Below are 23,132 nucleotides of genomic sequence, written 5' to 3'. Positions count from 1 at the left end.
CAAATATTTTTTAAAAGCTTCAATCAGTTGCTAACACAAGGGTTCTGAACTGTTCAAACCTATCCCATCTCTGATTTCAGACAGTGAAAGTTCAGATACAGAGTGAGTGCAAGAGAGCAAGGATTCCCGAGTTTGAATAATGTTTGGATAGCAAGGGTTTGAAAGGAATACCAGATTTTAAAAATCAAGCTATTAAAAAAAAATCTAGGGACTGACCCCGTAGCATAGTAGTTAAGTTTGGTGCACTTGACTTCAGTGGCTTGGGTGTGTGGGTTCGGATCCCGGGTGCAAACCTACACCACTTATCAGCCATGCTGTGGCGGCAACCTACTTATAAAGTGGAGGAAGATTGGCACAGATGTTAGCTCAGGGCTAATCTTCCTCAGCAAAAAAATGTCTAAAAATCTAAAGATCTAAAAGTCTGTAATTTGGGACCTGTTTTCCAACATGGCAATGCCCTCTAGAGCTGAGCAGGGGTAGCTGAGCAGGGGTAGCTGACACTGCTTCAGCCTCAGCCCCTACTCTCCAACCTACATGGACCCACCTGGATTGGCAGTCTCTGCTTGCTGTGAAGGCTTTGTGAATAGACCCTTGGGTTCCATGCTCAAGCTCATCTTCTCTGTTTTGCTACCAAACTGTTCTTTCTAAAATTCAAGTTCAGTCAAGACCACATCTTGCATATGGGTCCCCAGTTCTAAGGCAAAACCAAAGCTCCTTGTCTGGTATACAGGGCTCTCCTCTCCATTACTTGCCCCAGCCTCATTCTTCCCTTTCATTTCTCATCACTTGCTACCACATTCTCCACAATCCAATGACGGTTAACTCTCCGACTTTCCTAGAAATTACCCTGCTCTCTCGTCAGCCCATTGCACAGGTTTTTTCCACCAACCCAAACTCCTGGTGGATTTCTGCTTAAGCTTCAAGATCCAGCTCATTTTCTCCCTTCTATGTGAAAGGTCGCCTGGTCTCTACTGCCTCTCCTTGATCCCACAGTACTCTGTTGATGCTTCCTTAGTATGCTTCTTATTACTGTATTATAATTGTCTGGGCATGGGCTTAGGGGTTATATCTAGATTTGAGTTCCAGCTCTTCAGCTTTCTAGCTGTATGGTTTTGACAGGTTACATGAACTTCTTTGGGCCTCAGTATTACAATCTGCAAAGTGCGGCTGTTCAGAAGACCTGTCATAGAGACCAGAAGACCTGTTGGGATTTCTGTGTGCAATTATTTGTGTCAAAGGGCTTATTTATCACAGTGCTTAGTACATAGTAAGTGCTCAATAAATGTTAGCTTTTCTTCTTTCTCTTCTCCACTTGATCTTGATATTGTAGAGATCAGTGGCGTGACTGGAATATCTTTGTAATCCAAATGCCTAGCTCTGCGTCTGGTGTATGGCTGGTCCAATTTTATTATGTTGCTGCTGATGAAAACACAACTCAGTGGATAGCAGGAGATCAGTGCCTGTTTGGTTGAATGGTGTAGTGGTTTGAATTATTGGTCCCAAGTTTTTACTCCCTTGTAGCAGACATCCAAACCTTTGCAGTGGCCTCATTACGGACAGCGTGAAATTCTTTATTTCTTGACTTTGATATTATCCACATAACTTTTTGGCCATTGGGATATTAGAGGGTGTGATTCAAGAAGAGGCTTGAAATGTCTTGTGTGACTGATTTATCCACCTTGTGCTTCTTCCACCACCATAAGGAAGACATGCCCTTGAAGCTGGTCCCAGAAGAGTGAGAGCTATGTGAAGCAGACCTGAATCTAGCCCATGGCCTGGAGTCGAGCCTAGTTGAGCTCAATCTAGATCAGACAAACTCTAGCCAATCTCTAATCTACTAAATTGTGTGGTGGTCTATTACACAAGAAAAGCTGAGTTGCGCATGTTCATATTAAGAGGAAAAGAACCGATTGCTACCATCTAGTTTTTGAAGGCTGGCTCTAAGGGCTAGTCGTATAAACATGAACAATAGCAAAAATATGTCATGGGGAAAATTTAAGGGTGGCATTGCTGAAATATGGGAATGGGGTTGATGATAAAAAAAAATATTGAAATTCAACTCATAGGAAGAGCGAGCTCCTATGCTTGAGTTCTATTTCCAGACTGAATGAAGAGGAGTCCTCCAACAGCCAGAATGAGGAGGGGCCCTCATCTAGTTCGTTCAGACTCTTGTCTCTTGCACAAATGTATTCTGCAGCATTTCTGACAAAAGCTGATCCAAATGTAGTCACCTAACGGCTGCATGATCTTTGTTAAGTGCACAGATTGTGGAATTTTGGAGTCACACAGAGCTGGTTTGGAATCCCAGCATGATGACCTTAAGAATTTACTTATCTTTGGATCTCTCACCTCTACTAGAAAAATAGAGATAATTAGAATGCCTTCCTCACAAAGCTACTGGGAAAGTTAACTGTACGACAGAAGGACACATCCAGTGCAGCACTTGGCACCAAGTGTAATGGCTCCCTTCCTGCTTTGGAGCAGCACAGAATACACACCTTCTGCCACGGGAAAGCCCTTCGATGTCTCCAAACCAAGCTGAGCTCCAACTGGGCCCCTTCTGTGTCCAGTCCAGGTGCTGAGCCTCCTGGCCTGAATCAGCTGTCTCCTTCCCAACTCGCTTGATGGGGCATCTTAATTTTTAAATTCTCAGTTGTCAGCACATTTAAATATCCTGGGACTAAGAAAACATCAGAGGCAATTATTGACCATTTTATTGATTTGATCAGATAGTTTCACACAAATTATGGTCCATAAAATTCTAAGCTCCCTGTAGTCTTCCACAGCAGAATTTTCGTGTAACTTAAAATGGAAACTGCCCATCATCCCTATAAGGGAGGATCTAGAAGAGCAGAGATGGATCAGCGTGAGCTAAGGTGGATGCAGAAAGTGTGTGTATATGGGGGGGGGGAGGTGTTCAGAGAATCAGAGAACAGAGAGTAATTTCTAAGTGAGCTGGATGTGGACATGTGAGGAGAAGAGAAGGTGAGAAATGGAGGTTGGGGGCAGGTAAGGAACACCTCGAATAACTTGAGGAATTTGAATCTTGTAGGCGTTGGGGAACCATTGAAAATTTTTGAGCAAGGAAATGCCATGGTCAGAGCTTTGCTTCAGGAAGATAACTCTGGCAAGATGATGAGACTAGATTGCTTTGGTAGAGGGCAAAACAACTAGAGATGGGAGAATACTTAGGAGTCTATTGTAATTGTCTGGACAAGAGACAATAAAGGTTGTTCTTGGGTCTTGGAAAATAGAGAACAAATATGAGGCATATTGCAGTGCAAGATCTACAGGACTTATTGACTAACCAGGGAAAGGCAAAGAGAAAGTGAAGGATGACTCAGATTTTAAGCCTGGGAAAAGTGTCTGAGTTATCTAATTTAACATACAGGATGTGGAGCATATCTGTCGTCACCAGGCTTTTCTTGTTTATTCTTAATGCATATATATGTGCATATATAGCTTCATGGACATATCGAACAGTATAAAAGTGAATCAATAGCCTAATGTCACACACACACACACACACACTATTCCATTTCAATCCTCATCTTCATCCACTTTAAGTGTATGTAATTATGAGTATTGTGAAATGAGAGCATAAGGCTTTCTAACTTCATCTGAGAAATTACAGTTTTTGTACTGACAGTGTAGGGATTATATTTTAGGACTTTGACAATATCTAAGCTAGTCCTACTGCAATTGACTGAGTACTTATGTACCCATGCCTTTCACATATCATCTCATTTGTCTCTACGACAATTTGTGAGATGGACGCTGTTAAAGGTCTCCCCAAGCCACTCTCAATTGCATCTTCCCTTGCATCCCACAGTAAAGACTGGCCTCCCTTGAAACAGACGTGGCCATGTAAGCCAGGTCTGGACAATGAGAAAGTAAATGGCATCTTCCTACAGGGTTCTAGGTAAGATACTGGCTTCCTGGTAAAAGGGAGCAGTGTTAGAGGAGACTGAGCTGGGGCTTCTTGTCCCCTACTTCCTGGCTTGAACATGCTGGATGTGATGGTTAAAGCTGAGACAGCCATTTGCAACCATAAATGACACACATGAAGATGAAAAGGCTCAGAATCTCAGTGCAGGAGACAGGAAGAGCATGTGACCTCAATGACAATGTTGAGCTGCTGAACTAGCCTCAGAACCACTAGATTCAAGTTTCTTCCTAGGTGAGACAATAAATATCTGCCAAGTTTAAGCCACCATTGGTTGTTTTTCCTTTTACTTGCAGACAAATGTGTTCTGATGTTCAGTTACTTGCCCAGGGCCAAGCCAGGAAATAGTAGAGCTGGGATTCAAATCCAGATCTTTCCAACTGCAAAGCAGTGCTATTAGCTTCTGCACTTTCTCTCTCCCAATACCGATACAGAACAATGTGAAGGGCTCATTTTGTTGTGTATGATGGATATGTCTGCTGTCCTTTCTGTGGTCTCCATCTCTTGCTTCTTCCTCTGTGGTTTTGGATGTCTCCTAAGTTTCAGGCACTGAAACAAGTCTTAGGAGATAGTAAGATGATTATGACTCAGTCCCTGTCCTCAAGTTGTTCATGATATAGAGGAGGGGTTGGCAAATTATGGCCCATGGGCCAAATATGGCCCACTGCCTGTTTTCGTACAACTTGCAAGCTAAGAATGGTTTTATATTTTAAGAAAATCAAAAGAAGAATAATTTTTCATTAGCTTTAATAATCATATGAAATTCAAATTCAAGTTTCAGTCTTCATAAACACAATTATATTGGAACACAGCCAAGCCCATTCGTTTATGTATTGTCTATGGCAGTTCTTGCACTACAACCGCAGAATTGAATAGCTGCAACAGATATCATATGACCTGCAAAGCCTTAAGTATTTACTACCTGGCCCTTTACAGAAAAACTTTGCTGACTCTTGGTTTAGAGGGGTGGAGTCTGCAGAGGGCTTAGGTAAATGAACAACTCATTCTGGGTAAGGGAAAAAAAAGGATGTATACTCGAGGTAGAAAATTTTCCCAAAGTAACAGGAGAATCCAAAGCTCTAAGTCTTTATCTCTAGAATTTTCCCCTTTAAAGACAGATTCTATAAAAGAGGTTGAGGGTGGGGTAGATTGGGATATTTGTCAGGTTAAGTTACCTTTGTCTAATGAATGTCTTGTGTTACTTGTTGTTCCTTAGATGCAGAACTGTGTGCTTCAGCAAGTTAGAACTCCACCCAAACATAGAGAACAGATCATGAATTCTTTTAATGGACACTGTAAAATTACCTTGGAAAAAATTGATTGACCTTTTAACTAAGGCCCCCAGAGCCTCCCACATATTGGCTTTCTCCTGAAACTCTTGTGTGCTGGAGATTTCTGTGAGCATATGAGCCATGCCTCTCAAATCCTGGTTCCTGTCAAGCAGGTCCTACTGTCCTCGGGGATACCGTGTACCTTGTACCCATCTCTGTATTGGTGGAAAAAGACCTTCTCATGAACCCAACTCTAAAAGTCAACACAACTGTTTAATTTTCTTTCTTTTTTTCCCCAAAAGAAAGTGCCAGGAAGTCTCCAGTAATAATAATGGTGCTTGTCATTTGCACAGCATCACACAACTTAGAAAGCACTTTTTTGTCCATTTTGATTATGACTCTTAAAAGAACAATGACCCAAATAATTTGTTCATAATGAAAAATGATGAAATTTTATAAAAATGCAATTCTAATATATCAACAAAAGAGACTTTTGAGATCAATGTTCTCATACCCTTTTTGTCTTTATTTTACAGATGAGGAAACTGAGGTTTGGCAAGAAAGGCAGCTAACCAATGGCAGATCAAGCTGTGTGTTCACAGTTATGATGATAATGAAGGCCAAGGCTTCCTGACATCTTTGTCAATCACACACGTGTGGTCCATAGATGAATTAACTCTATAATTTGTTATCCAGGGTGAAATATTTTGGCTCCACGGACATAAAGCAAAACTGTTCACTGACATCTGTTGTCACCCTGTATGTAGGTAAGGCAGGTGCAGTACACCATGTAGATCTTTGGACTCATTCTGATAATCAAGTGTGTCTCTAAAATTTACTTGTTTCCTGAGCTGTGTCTCCAGTCCTGTGGATCTTGTAACTGTTGCATTTGTTGAGGGCCAGGCCCCTGGAACAGCTTTTCATAGAGATCCAGTCCTGATTTCTCCCACTGGTTACTAGTTTTATGCCACACCTAGAGCCTGGGAAATAGGGGAATCAGGAGCTGGACCTAAGAGGAGAATATTGGTTTGACAGATACTCCTACATTGACACAACCATTCTCTCTTTCCAAGGTGTTAGGATTCCTGTCTTTAGGTCTAGGGAGAATGTTTTCAAACAGGACTTTTGGCTGGTTCTAGACAAACCAGCTTGGGATATACAGGCAGAGGAGGGAAGAAAATGAAGACATTTTCTTGACCATATGTGTGTGTATTGTTGTGTATTGATTTTAGGAAAGAGTAACAGTTAATCAGTGTTTATTGGTTGTCAGTGGTCCTAGCTCATCTCTGAGCTATTGGGAAAACTAAAAAACAGGAGAAAGGAAGATAAAACATAATTATTCCATCATTGCTTAGGGTAAGGAAATAGAAAGCTAATGGCATTAAAATAATACTATGCTTATAAAGTCATCTGTTAGAAAAAACATACAAACCTTCCTAAATATCAGAATAACTACACACAAAAATTATAGACTACATAATTAAAGATTAAAAAATAGAACTATTCAACAGCAACATAGTACAAATAATAGTAGAAGAAAGATCAAACATATTTGACCTGGTAATAAAAGTAGATCTTTATGAGAATAAAATGATTTTCAGAATGGATCGCAAAGCAAACTCAACTCTATGTTAAATGTAAGAGACATATCTAAAACAAAGAGATTCAGAAAGACAAATATACACCAGGGAAATATAAATGCAAAGAAAGCACAGATTGCTATTTTAATATTAGATAATGTGGAATTCAGGACAAAGATCATTAAATGAGGAAAGAAAGGTACCCTATAATGTAAGAGTTATAGTTCAGTAAAGACACCACTTTTTACAGCTCTATTGAGATATAATTGACAAATAACATAATGTAAGTTTAATGTGAATAGCATGATGATTTGATACACATATATATTGTGAAATGATTACCGCAACAAGGTTAGTTAACACATCCATCACTTTACATAGTTACCTTTTTTGTGTGTGTGTGGTGAGAACATTTAAAATCTACTCTCCTGGCAAATATCAAGTGTATGATACAGTGTTGTCAACTATAATCACCATGCTGTACATTAGATCCCCAGAACATATTCGTCTTATAACTGAAAGTTCATACCCTTTGATCGACATCTCTTAATTTCCTCCACTCCATAGCACCTGGTAACCACCAACTTACTCTCTGTTTCTGAGTTTGACTTTTTAAAGACAATATTTACAAGTATCTATATACCAGATAATATAGCTTCCACATTTATAAAGCAGAAGTTACAAGAAACACAAGAAATAGGCAAACATATACTAGTAGAAGGGAAACTTAGTTCACTTCTCTAAGTCTAAAATACACGAAGGGGACAAAAATAAATAAGGATACAGAATACTTAAATAGATACTTAATGAGATAGACCTGATTAAACCATGTAACCAAAGAATAAAGAAGAGTTTTTAAAATTATTAATAATTTAGTTTAATAAAAACAATAATTTTTCTTAAAAGCTGCAGAAATATCTATAGAAATTGATTATATATTAACCCATAAATAAATCTTCAATAAATTATAAAAATTCAATATAGTATAGACAATTTTTTGTAACTATAATTCATTAATAAATGAATTAATAAGTGAATTAATAATTCACTGATAACAAAACAGAAAACGAAAAGCTCCTATGTGGGATTGTTAAAGGCTCTCTTAAACAGCTCTCAAAGAAGAAATGAAAACTGAAATGGAAGACTCTTTCAGGAAACAATAATCAAAATCTTCTTTATCAGAATTTGTGGAATACAGCTTGTTATGAGTTGAATTGTGTCCCCAACCTCAAATTCATGTGTTGAAATCCTAACCCCCAGTACCTCAGAATGCAATCTTATTTGGAGATAGGGTCTTTATGGAGGTAGTCAAGTTAAAATGAGGTCATTAGGGTGGGCCCTAATCCAATATGACTGATGTCCTTATAAAAAGGGGAAATTTGGTCACAGAGATACACATGTGGAGAACACTATGTGAAGACGAAAGCAGAGATTGTGATGATGCTTCTACAAGCCAAGGAACACCAAAGATTGCCAGCAAACCACCATAAGCTCGGGGAAAGCATGAAACAAGTTCTTCCTCACAGCCCTCAGAAGGAGCCAATCCTAACAACATCTTGGTCTTGGACTTCTACCCTGCAGAACTGTGAGACAATATATTTCTGTTGTTTAAGCCTCCCCGTGTATGATATTTTGTTATGGCAGCCCGGGGAAACTAATACACAGCTAAAGCAGTGTACAGAGGAAAAATCATAGCCTTAAATAGCAAAAGAGAGAATAAAAAACAAATGAATTAAGCATTGTGCTAAAAAACTTAGAAAAAGTATATCAAAATAAATTGAAGGACACCAAAAACAAATCATTAGGAATGACAAAAGTAGAAATTAATGAACTGGGAAACAGATAAACAGTGTTAATAAATAAATCTCAAATCTAATTCTTTGAGCCAATAAAATAGATCAATCATTAGATAACATAATCAAGAAAGAAGGATCAATATGCAAATACACAAAATGAGAACCTGAAAACTTATCATAATAAAATATCAGTTCTCCCTAATTTAACTTTTACATTTAATATGATCATTACAAGATACGCAGGATTTTGTTTTTAATCAGATGAGCTTACTCCAAAGTTCAGTTGAAAAAATAACAAACTAGGATTGTGAGAAAAATATTCACAAAGAAGAGAAATGACTAGCCTTACCAGATACAAAAACATGTTCTAAAGCCTCAATAATTAAAGCAAGGTAGTTGTGGTGAATGAAACATGCCCATGAAACAAAATAGAAAATGCAGAAATAGACACAAATACTATAGTAACTCAGAATATGATAAACAAGGTACCTCAAACTGTAGAGGAAAGGATATACAATTCAGTAAATGATGTTGGAATAAGTGGATAGCCATTTGGAAAAATTTCAATGGTATCACAGGATTAAATGCTAAGTATGAAACTATAAAAGTACACAAAGAAAACATGGAAGAATTCCTTATAACATTGGAGAGGGAGAGGCCTTTCTAACTCTGACTCAAATTCTAGAAGTCATACAAGAAAAGATTGACAAATTAAATTTCATTAAAAACTTACAAAAACACTGCATGGAGAAAAAAGAAGGAAACAACAGACTGGGAAAAAGTATTTGCAACTCTTAACAAAGATATAGTAGTAATTCCTGTTATTTAAAAAAGGCTATCCCTCTTACAACTCAATAATAAAAAGACAAAATATGGGCAAAGGATCTGAGTAGACATTTCTCCAAAGAAAATATATGAATAGCCAATAAGCACATGAAAAGATGCTCAACATCATTAGCCATTAGGGAAATGCAAATGAAAGCTGTAATGAGATACCACCTCACACCAACTAGGATGACTATAATAAAAAAGACAAGTGTTGGCAAGGATGTGGAGACATTGGAACTGTCACACAGTGCTGAGGGGATTGTAAAATGCTTCAGCCACTTTGGAAAACAGTCTGTTGGTTCCTATAAAGGTTAAATGCAAAGTTACACTATGACCCAGCAATTCCTTTCCCAAGTATATATCCAAGAAAATTGAAAACTTACATCAAATGTTCATAGCAGCAATATTCATAGCCGAAAAGTGACAATAACCCAGCTGTCTATCAACTGATGAATGGGTAAATAAAATGTGGTGCATCCATAAAGTGCAATATTATTCACCAATAAAAGGAAATAGAGTACTGACACATGCTACAACATGGATGAACCTTGAAAACATTATGTTAAGCGGAAGAAGCCAGTCACCAAAGACCACATATGGCATGGTTTCATAAATATATGAAACATCCCGAATGGGCAAATGTATAGAGACAGAAAGTAGATTAATGGCTGCCTGGGACTGAGGTGTGGGTGGGAGGGAAGTTAGGGGAATGGTCAGGAGTTAGAGGGTGATGCTCCAGGGTTTGGGGTTTCTTTTTGGGGTGATGAAAATCTTCTAAAATTGATTATGGTTATAGTTGCACAAGTCTGAATATACTAAAAACCATTGAATTGTTTATTTTAAATGGGTGAATTACATGGTTGTGAATCGTATCTCAATAAAACCAAACTGTTATGTAAAAAAATAAAGGTTTTATGCTACCAAAAAAAAAAAAGTCCTTATTCATTGTACCACCTAAAATCATCGTGGTGCTAATAAAACCCTCCTACATATCACCAGTGATATGCACCCCAATGTTTGGAAAACCCTGACACCTTAAGTAAAAGCAGTATGGGGTATTCCTAGCAAAACTGTTTAATAAACTTAATCTAACCATAAGAACACAGACAAATCCAGATTGTGGGACATTCTATGGGACAACAGCCCTGTGTTCTACAGAAATACCAATGCCATCAATGATTTTTTAAAAAGCTACCGTTCTAGATAAAAGAGATGAAATAGTTGTGAAAACTAAATTCAGTGTATGATCCTTGAGTGGATCCTAAAGGCATTGTTGGGAAAATTGAGGAAATTTGATTATGGATTGAATGTTATATGATATTATCAATTTTAAACTCCTTTTGTATGATAATGGTTTTATCAGAATATAAGAGAAAGCCTTTGTCCTGGTGGAAATACACTTAAATATCAGGGAATAAAGTGTCACGATGTCTGCCATTTAAAGTGGCTTGGCAAAAAATACATATAAATATTTATATATTTTGTATACACGTACACGCATACATCTATAAGACAAAATGTTGCAGTGAACCTCTGAATAGGTGAAAGGTATGCATGTGTCACTATGCTATTCTTTCATCTTTTTGTGAATTTAACATTTTTCAAAATAGAGATTTGGAAAAAATGAATTAAAATAGATTTAAGTATTAAAAACTAAAGAACTGAAGTAATGAGAGGTTTTGGCTTGCATGACTTAGACAATTGTCCAACAGCTGCCTCACTTCTCTTTGTATGTGCATCTCACTTTGTATGACACAATTTTTATTGCTTTCTGAAAAAATATTATAATTTGGTTATCACTGATTCTCCCAAGTTTTACTTAAAAATCATTTCTTGGTATGTAGAGCTATATCCTGGGATCTGAGTCATATGAGTTTTTTCCCCCACATCTTACATCACTGACTTGTTGGGAGATCTTGGTCAAATTGCCTCCCCATTTTGGGCCCTAGATTTCCCATCTTTTAAAAAGGCAAAGGATTAAGAGAGTGAAAAGGCAAAGACACAGAGAAGGAGAAGATGTTTACAATACAATATCGAGAATATATCAAGAACTCCCACCAAATTAAAAAATGGACAAGCAACACAATATAAAAATGTGCAAAAGACCTGAACAGGCGCATCACGGAAGAGAGTATTCAGATGGCCGATAAACACATGACAAGGTGCTCAGCCTCATTAGACATCAGGAAAGGGCAATTAAAAATACAATGAGATACTATTCCACACCCATCAATGTGGCTGAAATAACAAGACTTATAAAGTCTAGTGGTGGTGAGGACGCAGAGCAACTGGAACTCTCATACACTTCTGATCTGAGTACAAATTAGAACAATCACTTTGGAAAATGATTTGCCGATGTTTGATAAAGCTGAACATTCACAGTCTATGACCCAGCATTCGTCTCCCAGTTGTATACACATTGAAAATCTATATACATCTGTATTAGCCCCAAACTGAGAACAACAAGTCCATCAACAGTAGAGTGGATGAATAAATTATTTTCATATAATGGGATATTATACAACAATGAAAATGGATAAGCTACTGCTACATTGAATGGTATGGATGAATTCCACCAACAGGATGTTGAAAGAAGCCATACCCAAAAGAGTACCTACTATGTAATTCTATTTATCAAAGTTCAAACACAGTCAAATTTAGTCTGTAATGTTAGAAGTCAGGGTAATGGTGATTTTCGGGAAAGAGGGAGTGGTGGTGAGTGGGAAGGAGTATGAGGGCATCTGAGGGGCTCATAATGTTCTAATTATTGATCTTGGTGCTGGTGCTATGAAGTATGTTCACTTTGGAAAAATTCATCAAGTACTTTCTGTACAACATGCTATACTTTAATGAAAATTTATTACAACAAAAATTAAAAATAAAAAAATTTACTTTATTAAAACAAAACAAAAGAATAAAGATTTAAACCTTTCTTCCCTTCTTCTATCAGACCTCACGGTGTAGTAGCATCAGGGATGTGAAAGGGTGATATATTTTATTGTGAATTACATGCTTATAACATGCATCCAAATTACTTAGGCGCATGCTTATTTTGTGTGTACTCGATGTGTAATGCATAATTAACAAAATTTGTGAAACATTTGCAATTTCTCATTCATTTTCTTATTTAATTCTCACACAAAAACAGTGTAGCAGGCAGGTCAGATATTGTCTCAATTTTACAGATGAGAAAATTAAACCCCAAAGAGGTTAAGGGTCATACCCAAGTTTGCCCAGCTAGAATTTGTATTTAATTAAAAAAATTGTAGGCAAACGGCTCTAGGTGTATAACTCACTGGATGCATTTTTCTCTTGCTTCACGATTCAGAAAGCCCAGGCAGAAGGAATTTAAGAGCTAAGATCCGTGAGTGCAGCCCTCCCCCTTTCCTAACACGGCCAGATTGCACAATCTTTTCCATGTTGCAGTTGATACCCACTAATAGACTCTGACTGGAACACGACATTTATCTCCTTCTCATTTGTACCACACAAATGAAGTTAAAATAATGGCACTTTGTCGGCACAGAGGAAAGCCAGTTCCGAAATGTCCCACTTTTTCTCTTCTATTCAATGCTCAGAGTTGATGCAGAATAACAAATGCTCTGGCCCAGTTTGAGAACACAGCCTGGTCGTGTAGTAAAGACCAGGACTTGTTCTTCCAGCAAATGCTTAGTCATGGGGCCTCCCATCCTACGTGGACTCGCCGAGTCCCAGCCCATTGAAGAGAGTCCTGGAGTGACCGTCTATGAAGACGAAGCAAGAGGGGGAGACAGATGGAGACTGGGTGAAAATTCCCTTTGAGGTCTAGAGGGACGCAGTGAAGTTAGAAGACTTTGGCTGAAGTCTTCACTCTAACACCCACTAACCATGGGAACCTGGACAGGCCGCAAACCACATCATCACGCAGAGTTGTGGAAAGAGCGCTGGACTTCTAGCCAGACCAACTTAGGTTTGAATTCCACCTGGACATCTTACCAGCTGTGTGACCTTGCCCCAATGCACCGCCATTTCTGGATCTAATTTCCTTATCCATAAACTGAAGGGGCTGTTTGGATGCCCCTGAAGGAGCCATTTCCTGCTAGTTCATATTACGTTTTCCTAAGATCCACGTCCCCATCTGTGAAGTGGGGAGAGTGATTCCCACCAGTTTATTGGGTTATTGGGAGAGGCAAGGGGAGCATTAGTGGTAGGCTCCTGGGAGATTTTCTTAGTATTAAAAGTATCGGGCTTGAGAGCTGCTCCCTAGATTCTCAGCAGCATAACCATTAACCATTAACCCCACTTCCTTTTATGGTCCCTTTGATAGGCTGCATTTTGTCAGAACATTATCTTATATTAGCTGCCTTTTTAAGGTCTCCCCATCCCGCAGTGAAGAGGCAATGCAGATTCATCACATGGAACCAGCAGGGCAACATTCCACCAGCTACCAGAGGGAGGGAGCCTTCCTCTTGTGTTCCAATTCTTTCTTCTTCCACTGCTCCACCATCTCAGGTCTAAGCAGCCCTGGGAGTAGTCCTGCTCCAAAACACCCAGCCCCACAGGAGACTGTAAGGAAATGATCTCATCCTCTACAGACATACACACGCGCACATGGACACACACATGCACAGTGTCTGGTACATCCCTCTTAGGTTTACTGGATGGTCTGTGGAGACAGGCAAGAAGAAAGCCACACCTCTGAGGGAGGGGCCAGAACTCCCTTGTGGGGAGTATCTAGAACACCCAGTGAGGTGGGAAGCAGGGATGCTGGCCTCAGTGGTCTCCCTCTCTTGGGTTCACATGACTTTAGGCATATCTACACCCCTGTAGTCGCTCTGGGTAGTGGAGGTTCTTATGGAGTCTCTGCCCTGTGGAGACGGCTGGAGCAAGGCAGGACCCTCCCTCTGACCTTGAGGGAACCATCAGAATGTCTGTAACTATCTGTAACTGTATGTGCGAGTGCGTGTGTGTTAAAGGAGGCACAGCGCCCCCCTGAGGCCAGCATGTTAGTTGCAAAAGAGGTCAGAGAGAGCCCCAGGAGGGCAGACATTTCAGCGATGGAGAGCGTAGGCTATGAGGTCCAGCTATGCTCCTGCAGGGAATGTGTACCACTGGAGTCCTTGGAGGCTGTGCTGAGTTGAACAGTGTCCCCCAAAACTTCATGTCCACCTGGATATTCAGAATGTGACATATTTGGAAATATAGTCTTTGCAGATGTAATTAGTTAAGATAAGGTCAGTCTGAACTAGGGTAGGCCCTAATCCCATGACTGGTGTCCTTTTAACAGGAGGGAAACTTGGACAGAGAAAAACACAGAGACCCAGGGAAGAAGCCCATGTGAAGACAGAGGCAGAGATTGGAGCTCTATAGCTGCAAGCCATGTAATGCCAAGGATTGCTGACGGCCACCAGAAGCTGGAAGAAGCAAGGAGGGATTCTTCCCCAGATCCTTCAGAGGGAGCACGGCTCTGCCAACACCTTGATTTTGGACTTCTAGCCTCTAGAAATGTGACAGAATAAATTTCTGTTGTTTGTGATACTTTGTTATGGCAGTCCTGGGAAACTAATATAGAGTCCAGGCTCTGATTCTTCTTGTGACCCTGCCTATAGGTTAGCCCCTGCTTCTCCCATCCTATGCTGAATCCTATGACTCATTTCACCAGCGGCTCAGACAGATGTAAGTTTGCCTCCCAAAGTCCCTCTTCCAGAGGAGAAAGGCACCAGCTGGATGTGGACCATCCAACAGCATGTCATGGCTCATGGACCTAAATGAAAAGAGGGACTGTCTTGTTTCCCCTCTGCTGCCCATTTTGCACCCCTCCCGGCTGGTCTAGGTAGAATCTCAGGGTTCACATAGACCTTAAAGATTCCCAGTCCTCATTGAACGCTTGACTTCTCTTGGCAATATCCCAAGCAAGAAGTCACCGTGCCTCCTGCTAGGTCCTTCTGGAATCTTCCTAACGTCTTATTACTCCTTCTTTCTCCCTCCTTCCTTTCCACAAATATTCATCGATTAGGTGTGTGCCAAGCTCTATACAGTAAGAAAACAGACTCAGTCCCTGCCCCCATGGAGCTCACATTCTAGTGAAAATGTGACGCTGGGAAACTCTTCTTTTGCTGGGCCCCTGATCTGCCACCAAAGCAAGCCTGTTCTCGGCCTAGCTAAGTGGGGGTTGTGGTGAATCCCACAACACTCCCTTTGAGACTGGGCACTTCCCCCCTCACAGCTAGACTGATGCAGGTGTTAGGAAAGGAAAAGACTATTCACATGGCATCTTCCTGCCCTCTGGTCAGCCTGGATTGCTGTAATCATCCCAAAATCCATTTACAAGCCCACTGGTGTTTAAAACACTGTGACTGCGAGAGACTGGCAACTTCTATGCTTTATCCATCTCCAAATCAAATTAAGTATCTGATGTGTGTACTAGTGAGAATCATTGCTTTTATTATGTTGGACACACATTGTATGACAATACACATAATGTCAATTATACAATATGGTCTGCTAATTAAAATGATGCTTATACTGGCCCAGCCCCTGTGGCCTCGTGGTTAAGTTCAGCACATTCCTCTTTGGTGGCCTGGGTTCGGTTCCCAGGTGTGGACCTACACTGCTCTGTTAGCAGCCATGCTGTGCTGGTGGCCCACATACTAAAAAATAGATGAAGATTGGTACAGATGTTAGCTTAGGGCAATCTTCCTCAGCAGAAAAAAAAGATGCTTATAATATATATTTTATCATATAAGAAATAAAATCTTTGGCAAATTTATCAAATTCGTGGAACAATCTTATGACATTTCATGGACTTTTAGAGCTGGCAGGAGTGTTAGTAATTAAGTAGACTTCTCATTTTTATGACAGAGGAAACCAAAGCAGAAAGAGGTTAACGGGTTAACAAGTAGAGATTGGGGACTCAAGATCTCTGGGCGTTTTCCCAGCAGCCTGGGGAGACTGATTCCTGTTTTGCAGATGAGGATGCTGAAGCTCTTGAGAAGTGAAGGCTTAGCTGGGTGCCCAGGGTCACGTGGCTGGTGTTTCTATGTGATAAGAGAAGTGGACTATGCGTGTAGTATGAGATACACACGTTAACAGCTGGATAGAGATAGAGACCGTTTAACATGTGTTTCTTTAAACACTTGTTTCTTTAAAGTTCTATGGTGGGAGTTGGTCTTCTCTTGATGAGTAATGGCATAATGGACCTTAATGGAGAGGGGACCAAGGTTGGCTCTGGGAGGTCTTCTCTCCACTGCCTGGGGTGGTCAAGATGGGTTTTTCATGTGTTCTCAATAGGATGGGCCTGGCCCATCGGTACAAAGCAAGGCCATGTACTTTCTGTGCTCAGGGGAACTCTCAGGGTTAATGGGGTCCCTTAGCAGGAGACTGTGTGGGGCCCAAGCCAAGTAGGAAACTGTTTCAAGGAAGCTATCCTCATGAGGGAGGCCTCAGAGCATCGTGAACTATACAATCTGTATCATGCTTCTGGTCCAGATGCCAGTTGCCAGGGCTTTGTCCCAAGACTTCTGCTCCAGGGACGCAAGATGGTGCCTCTTCCTGGCCCCTGATTTGGCTCCCTCAAGCCTCTGATCCAGGCTGGTGATCATAAAGGGTTGCTAGGGTAGCCACTGGGAGAGCCTGAAATGGTGTTGGGCCATCGTCAGTGGTATCTTGGGGCTCAGCTCTTCTTGAAGGATGCATGGAGGCCACTGACAATTCTAGGAAAGTTTGGTACCTATCATAGGTGAGGCAGTGAGGTGGATTGTAGCTGAAGAAAGAGCCAACACCAATTCATTCCTTTATCTGATTCATCCATTCGACAAATAGTTACTGAAAATTTGCCATACACTATTCATGCTTTAGGGTGCTGCTAGATACTGCTGTAAACAGACAAGGCCCCTGCCCCTGTGGGGCTCTCATTCTAGAAAGAGAGGCAGACAATAAGCAAGCAAACATCTTAATGTACAATATATTACCACAAAGTGATGGAGGCTATGAATACAAGCAAAGTACAGTGAAAGTATGGAGAGTAATGAGATGTGCAGTTTTAGGTGGGGTGTTCAGATACCTCTGAAGAGGGCACAATCAGGCAGAGAACTGAATCAAGCGAGAAAGCAAACCGTGGGTATATTTGGGGGAATGGCGTTCTAGGCAGGGGGAACTGAAGGTGCAAAGACCCTGAGAGAGAAGGACTCTGCTATGCCCAAGGAAAAGCACAGAGGTGGGTGTGGCTCGACAGGAGTGAGCTGGGAGAGGTGCAGTAGGAGAGGGGGCCAGAGAGGAAGCACATGGCCAGACCAGAGAGCATTATTTTGAGCAAGATGGGGAACCACTGGCTGATTTTGAGCAGACTCTTTGGCTGTTGCATGGAGAAGAGACCTTTGGGGGCAAGATGGGAAACTGAGCATCCACCTGGAGGCTCCAGAAGGTGTCTTGTGGGCTAGTGGCTGGATGAGTAGAGATTTGGGTGATCTCATTTTGTGTGAAGGTATAAAAGCATCTCCCCTGCCCCATCTTGCCAGTTTCCTTCCAATAGCTTTCAACACTCACCTCTTCCCTGAAGCCTCCCTTCATTGGGCAGGAGAGAATCAATGGCTCCCCACTCCCTGTAATCCCTTTGTTCTTCCTCATAAGGGAGGGGAAGGAGTACTGCGCAAGGGGTTAGGAAATCTTAACTCCATTCCAGTCCGTTAATATTTAGCCCACGAACTTGGGCACATCACTAACTACTTCCGAGCCTTCATTTTAGCACTCTTAAAAAAGGGGTCTTCTCTTCTCTTTTTTTCTTACCGCATGGTATGCTTGTTAGTGTCAAAGGACCTAATGTGAGCATAAACATTTTGCAAACAGTTAAGAAGTAAGCACAGGAAGGAACTATAGTCTTTCGTTTATTTTATCATTTTGTTTATTTTATCATTATCCTGGCTATTCAGTGCCAAGTGGTTGGTGAAAATGAAAGATACAATCTAGGTAAACTGGAAGCAAACTAACCAGAGTTAAACAGTTAAACACAGTCTTTTATGAATGTGGTGATAGAATAAAATGTGTTCACTTGAGCTTGGAGGTTTTTCTTTAAGTTCTAGCAGATTCAGCCCCAAGTCCCATAAACCTCCCAATCTCCAGGATGGACAGGATCGATGGTGTTCAGAACAACGGTCTGCACCACCCACGTCCTCCATTATCAAACCAAGATTTCTTTATAATCCCTCAGCTCTACTAAGTGAGGAAGGAAAGGGATCTTGAGTTGCTTACAGAGTTTCAGCAAAGCTTGGGAAGTAAGGGGACTTTAGGTCACCCCACATGTTAGATCGTGTTATTTGTCTACAATTCTTTCTTTTCTCTCTGTCCTGGCCGTGGCTTCTCCATGGCTCTAGTATTCCTCTCTGAGCTGTTGATTTGGGGCTTGGTTATATGACTTGCTTTGGCCAACGAGATGTGGGTAGAAGTACCATTGTGTAAGTTTCAAGTTGAGACTTTAAGAGGCAGAGTGGCTTTCTGCCAGTCCTCTTGGAGCTTCTGCTCTGCATTATGAGAGTAACATGCTCCAGTCCTGAGGGAAGAGACACAGAGCAGATCTGAGACTTCCCAAAGCCTGCGTCCAGTCTAGTTTATTGACTCCAGGTAAGTCTAGCTGAGAAGAGCCAACTACAGCTGACCCATGAGTAGGAAATGAATGATTATTGTTTGTAAGCCACTAAGATTTTGGGATTGTTTGTTACAGAGCATTATTACAGTAAAAACTGACTCTTACACCTTCTGAAGATGACAGAAAACTTTGTTAACCACATCATCTTGTTCTCCAGGTATTTTGATCCCTTGAGGTTACTCTAAGCTACTTGGGGAGCTGCTCAGGCTTCTGTTTGCCTTCTTTGTTCACAACAATGAATCTTTACTAGGTAGAATAGTTTTAAAGGACAAACTCCTTCCTATACTCAGGACAGTGCCTCAACCAGAATCAGGCCCATGTTGATACCAAACTGAAAGCTTTAGAGTCAAGATGGCTAGTAGAAACTTTTGAGATGGAAGCCCAGATGCAGATATGTCAGACCTTTATGGCTTCAAACGAGAACTAGATCGAGGTGGTCCAATAGAGAAATGCCACAGAAAACCGTCTGCAACTGCAAGGTCACCTTCTTGTTTAAAGAGTGACTCATATCAAAAGCTTTGAGAAGATGAATCAGGAAATACTTTTCCCTTGTCAGCAACTGCTGTCAGCTATGGGTTTAAACAATAAGATTTGAATCTCCAGTCCCTGTATCTTTAGTTATGCCTACTTGATAGATAGATGAATTAATCTGATGATGAATCCCAGTGAGTACTCTAGCTTACTGGTGCCAGGAAAGCTTCCCACAAGTCGCACAGGGAGAGTGAATGGGAGAGCCTGAAGGCATCAGAGACCCCTGGAAGAGTCACCTTGGAATTATCTGGCCTCCATGGCGTCTGAGTCATAAATCTGGGCCTCTCAGGGCTGGAAAGGGCTTAAAGATCATCTGCCAATTCCCTGTTCTAATGCTTCAAATCCCTAAAAACATTTTTGAGAAGTAGTTGCCCATCTCAGTGAGAGAAATTGCTCCTTTTCAAGCCTATATATATCATCTTTGGATAACTCTATGCTACAGACTGAATGTTTTATATCCCCACAAAATTCATATTGAAGCCATAATCCCCAATATGATGATATTTAGAAATGGAGCCTCTGAGAGGTAATTCGGTTCAGATGAGGTCATGAGGGTTGGGCCCTCATGATGGGATTAGTGCCCTTATAAGAAGAGATGAGAGAGCTTGCTCTCTCTCCGCTCTGTGCCATGTGAGGACGCAATGAGAAAATGCCCATCTGTAAGCCGGGAAGTCGGTCCTCACCAGACACCAGGCCTACCAGCGCCTTGATCTTGGACTTCCCAGCCTCCAGAACTGTGAGAAATAAATGTTTTTTTCGTTTTAGCCACTCAGTCCAAGGTGATTTGTTAAAGCACCCCAAATGCACTAAGCCATTCTGGTTGTTAAGCAGTTTTGTCTTCTACCGAGTTAATCTGTCTCTCTCTTTCTTATTCTCACTCTCTCTCAGCTGTTTGCATATTTTAAAGGTTTAAAACAGGACTTGGCCAACTCTCTCCGTAAAGGGTCTAATAATAAATATTTTAGGCTTTGTGGGCCACACAGTCTCTGTCACTACGACTCAACTCTCCCTTTGTGGCAAGCAAAAGCAGCCAGCAACAACACATAAACGAATGGGCATGGCCGTGTGCCAATAAAACTTTATTATGGATGCCGAAATTTGAATTTTGTCAGATTTTTACTTCGCACAAAATATTATTCTTCTGGATTTTTTCTAACTGCTTAAAAATGTAAAAATCCCTCTTACCCTGTGGGCTGTACAAAAACAAGTGGGGGCTGAGTTGGCTCGCGGGCTGCAGTTTGCTGGCCCCTGGCAGAGCGTCTACTGCCTCTTCTTCAAGGCAGTCTTCCAATTATGAGTAATTTCTCTACCTGGACACTCATCGAACAAGTATTGAGCACCCATATGGGCCAGGGGGCAAGTCTGCATCCAGTGCTGGGAATATGAGTCTGAAAATGACATGGTCCCCACCCCAAGGAGCCTGGGCAGAAGCCAAGCTGATTTAAAGGACCCCTCACTTTCATAAATCCCCAGTAGCCCTTGGGATCAGAGAGATGCCTCCTTCCAGCTAGACCTTTCTGGAATCCATTAATTTATTTCTGCCTGATGCATGGTGCACAGTGGAGTAGAAAACCGGTTTACCGCCTTTTATTTTTTTTTTTCCTGATTACCTACCAGCCTTTGGCTTTTATGGGTCTGTGTGACCTTCTGTTCTTCTAGAGGAGGAGACAAGGAGGTAGACTAAATAATCTTTTACTAAGAAAGGTGACCTGTCCAAGAGTCACAAATTTCTGTTCATTTGCAATATAGTATGCTCCCAAATCACTTCCAAAAGTGGTTGCATTCCAACCCGTCAACCCTCCTGGCGATGTAGGGCTTTTCTTGGTTGCTTTCCTCATCTGTCCAGTGCTGGGACCATCTGAAGTGGTCCTAAGGGAGCTTATGGTGCCCAATTTGGGGAAATAAGTGAATTGGGACTCAGCTCCACTGCTGGCGTGGAGGAGCCACTACATCAAAGTAGTAAATTGCAGTTTAGTGGAAAATCAAGATTTTATGTGACAGTAAAAGACTGACAGAGTGAAATGGCAGCATTCGCTCTGCCTCTTAAGCTCTAACCAGATGCTGTGGGGCCTGAGGCTCCCGATTCAGACAATTATCTGGGGAAAGTCAACCCTCCTGGGCCTTCCCCTGACTTTCCTTTCAGGAAGCCTTCTCCACAGTTTCCATACCCTACGTCCAAGCGCCACAGTGAAGAGCCTTGGTCTAGACATGGAGTCAGAGAATTTTATCAGCAGAACCCTCCTCACCGTGGGCTCCCTTCCTTTCCCAGAACCCCCCTCTTCCAGACGCGGCTGGCTTCCCTGAGATGAGTGGGTCCCTCCTCTCTGTTAGTGGAACTTCTGTATTCGCTCTATTGTATTGCTCAAGACCCTCATGGCTCAACCCAACATTCCTAGGACTACTAAATTCAACAAGAATTTTCCAGCATGAATTCATTTGCTCATTCCTTCATTTACCCACTGAATCTAATTAAGAGCCTAGTGTTTCCCAGGATTCAAAAGAGACGCACATATGAAAAAGGCCTAGCCATGGCCTCTGAGGTCTTGGTCAGAGGGTGAGACAATGCTTGCACTGGAATGTCATGAGCGTCCTGTTAGAGGCATGGACAAGGCTCCATGGGACCCCAGAGCGGGGTATCCTTCTGCTATGTGGAGGGCACCATTGCCCAGCTGCCCTGAGGACTTGGGCCACCTGTTGGGGGTGCTGCAAAACCAGCTGGCTTCTCTCTTGCACATGGCCACACTTCGCAATACTCACCTAGTCAAACTAGTGCACATCTGTCCCCTAAGTGGAGAGTTCAGTGCAAGGCCATTCATCACTGGGAATAGGACTCTCAGCATTTGCTGTGCTGACTGCGAAGGGGGCCAGGGTCAGCAGTAATAATAATAGCTTATATTTATCGAGTGCTTACCATGTGCCTGGCCCTGTGCTAAGTGATCTTAATGCACTTTCTAATTTAACCTTCACAGCAATCCTGTGTGGCACATGCTATTATCAAACAGAAGAGGAAATCAAGGCCAGAGAGGTTAAATAATTTGCCCAAGGTCTAGGAAGTGATACAGGCTTCTTAGGATAGGAACCCAGGCAGTCCAAGTTTGTTCAGCATCTTCCTTGATGTGCCATCGCTGTATAGAAGTTGAGACAGTCAACTATGTTTTATACAGCTCTTCTGAGCTGGGCACTTCACTTCTGATGTCTCATTTAATCCAAGTGATGTCCTAGGAGGTGAGTGTTAGCATTCAGATTTTACAGATGAGATTCCTGCAAGGAAGTGACTTGCCCAAGGCCACACAGAGCCTTGAGCACGCTCCACATCTTGTCTGCCTGACTGTTCTTAGCCCCACAACAAGAGACAGGGGCTCAGAAATGCTCTCAAAACACTTACAGTCTGGGCAAAGAGGCTATTTGCCCAATTTGCCATTCACTTACAGCACTTAGGACCCCTCGCTAAGGTATAGAGGACAAAGTGTGCTCATTTCCATGACTTCTTTGTGCAGAGACTGGGGAAAACTGGAGGTTGGCGCCTGATAGGTGGATGTTGGGATTCAAAAGGAAGGAGGG

Source organism: Equus przewalskii, chromosome 3 (genome assembly GCF_037783145.1).
Source record: "Equus przewalskii isolate Varuska chromosome 3, EquPr2, whole genome shotgun sequence".
Classification (NCBI taxonomy): domain Eukaryota; kingdom Metazoa; phylum Chordata; class Mammalia; order Perissodactyla; family Equidae; genus Equus; species Equus przewalskii.
The sequence above is the reverse complement of the archived record's forward strand: the minus strand, read 5'-3'. Positions refer to the sequence as shown.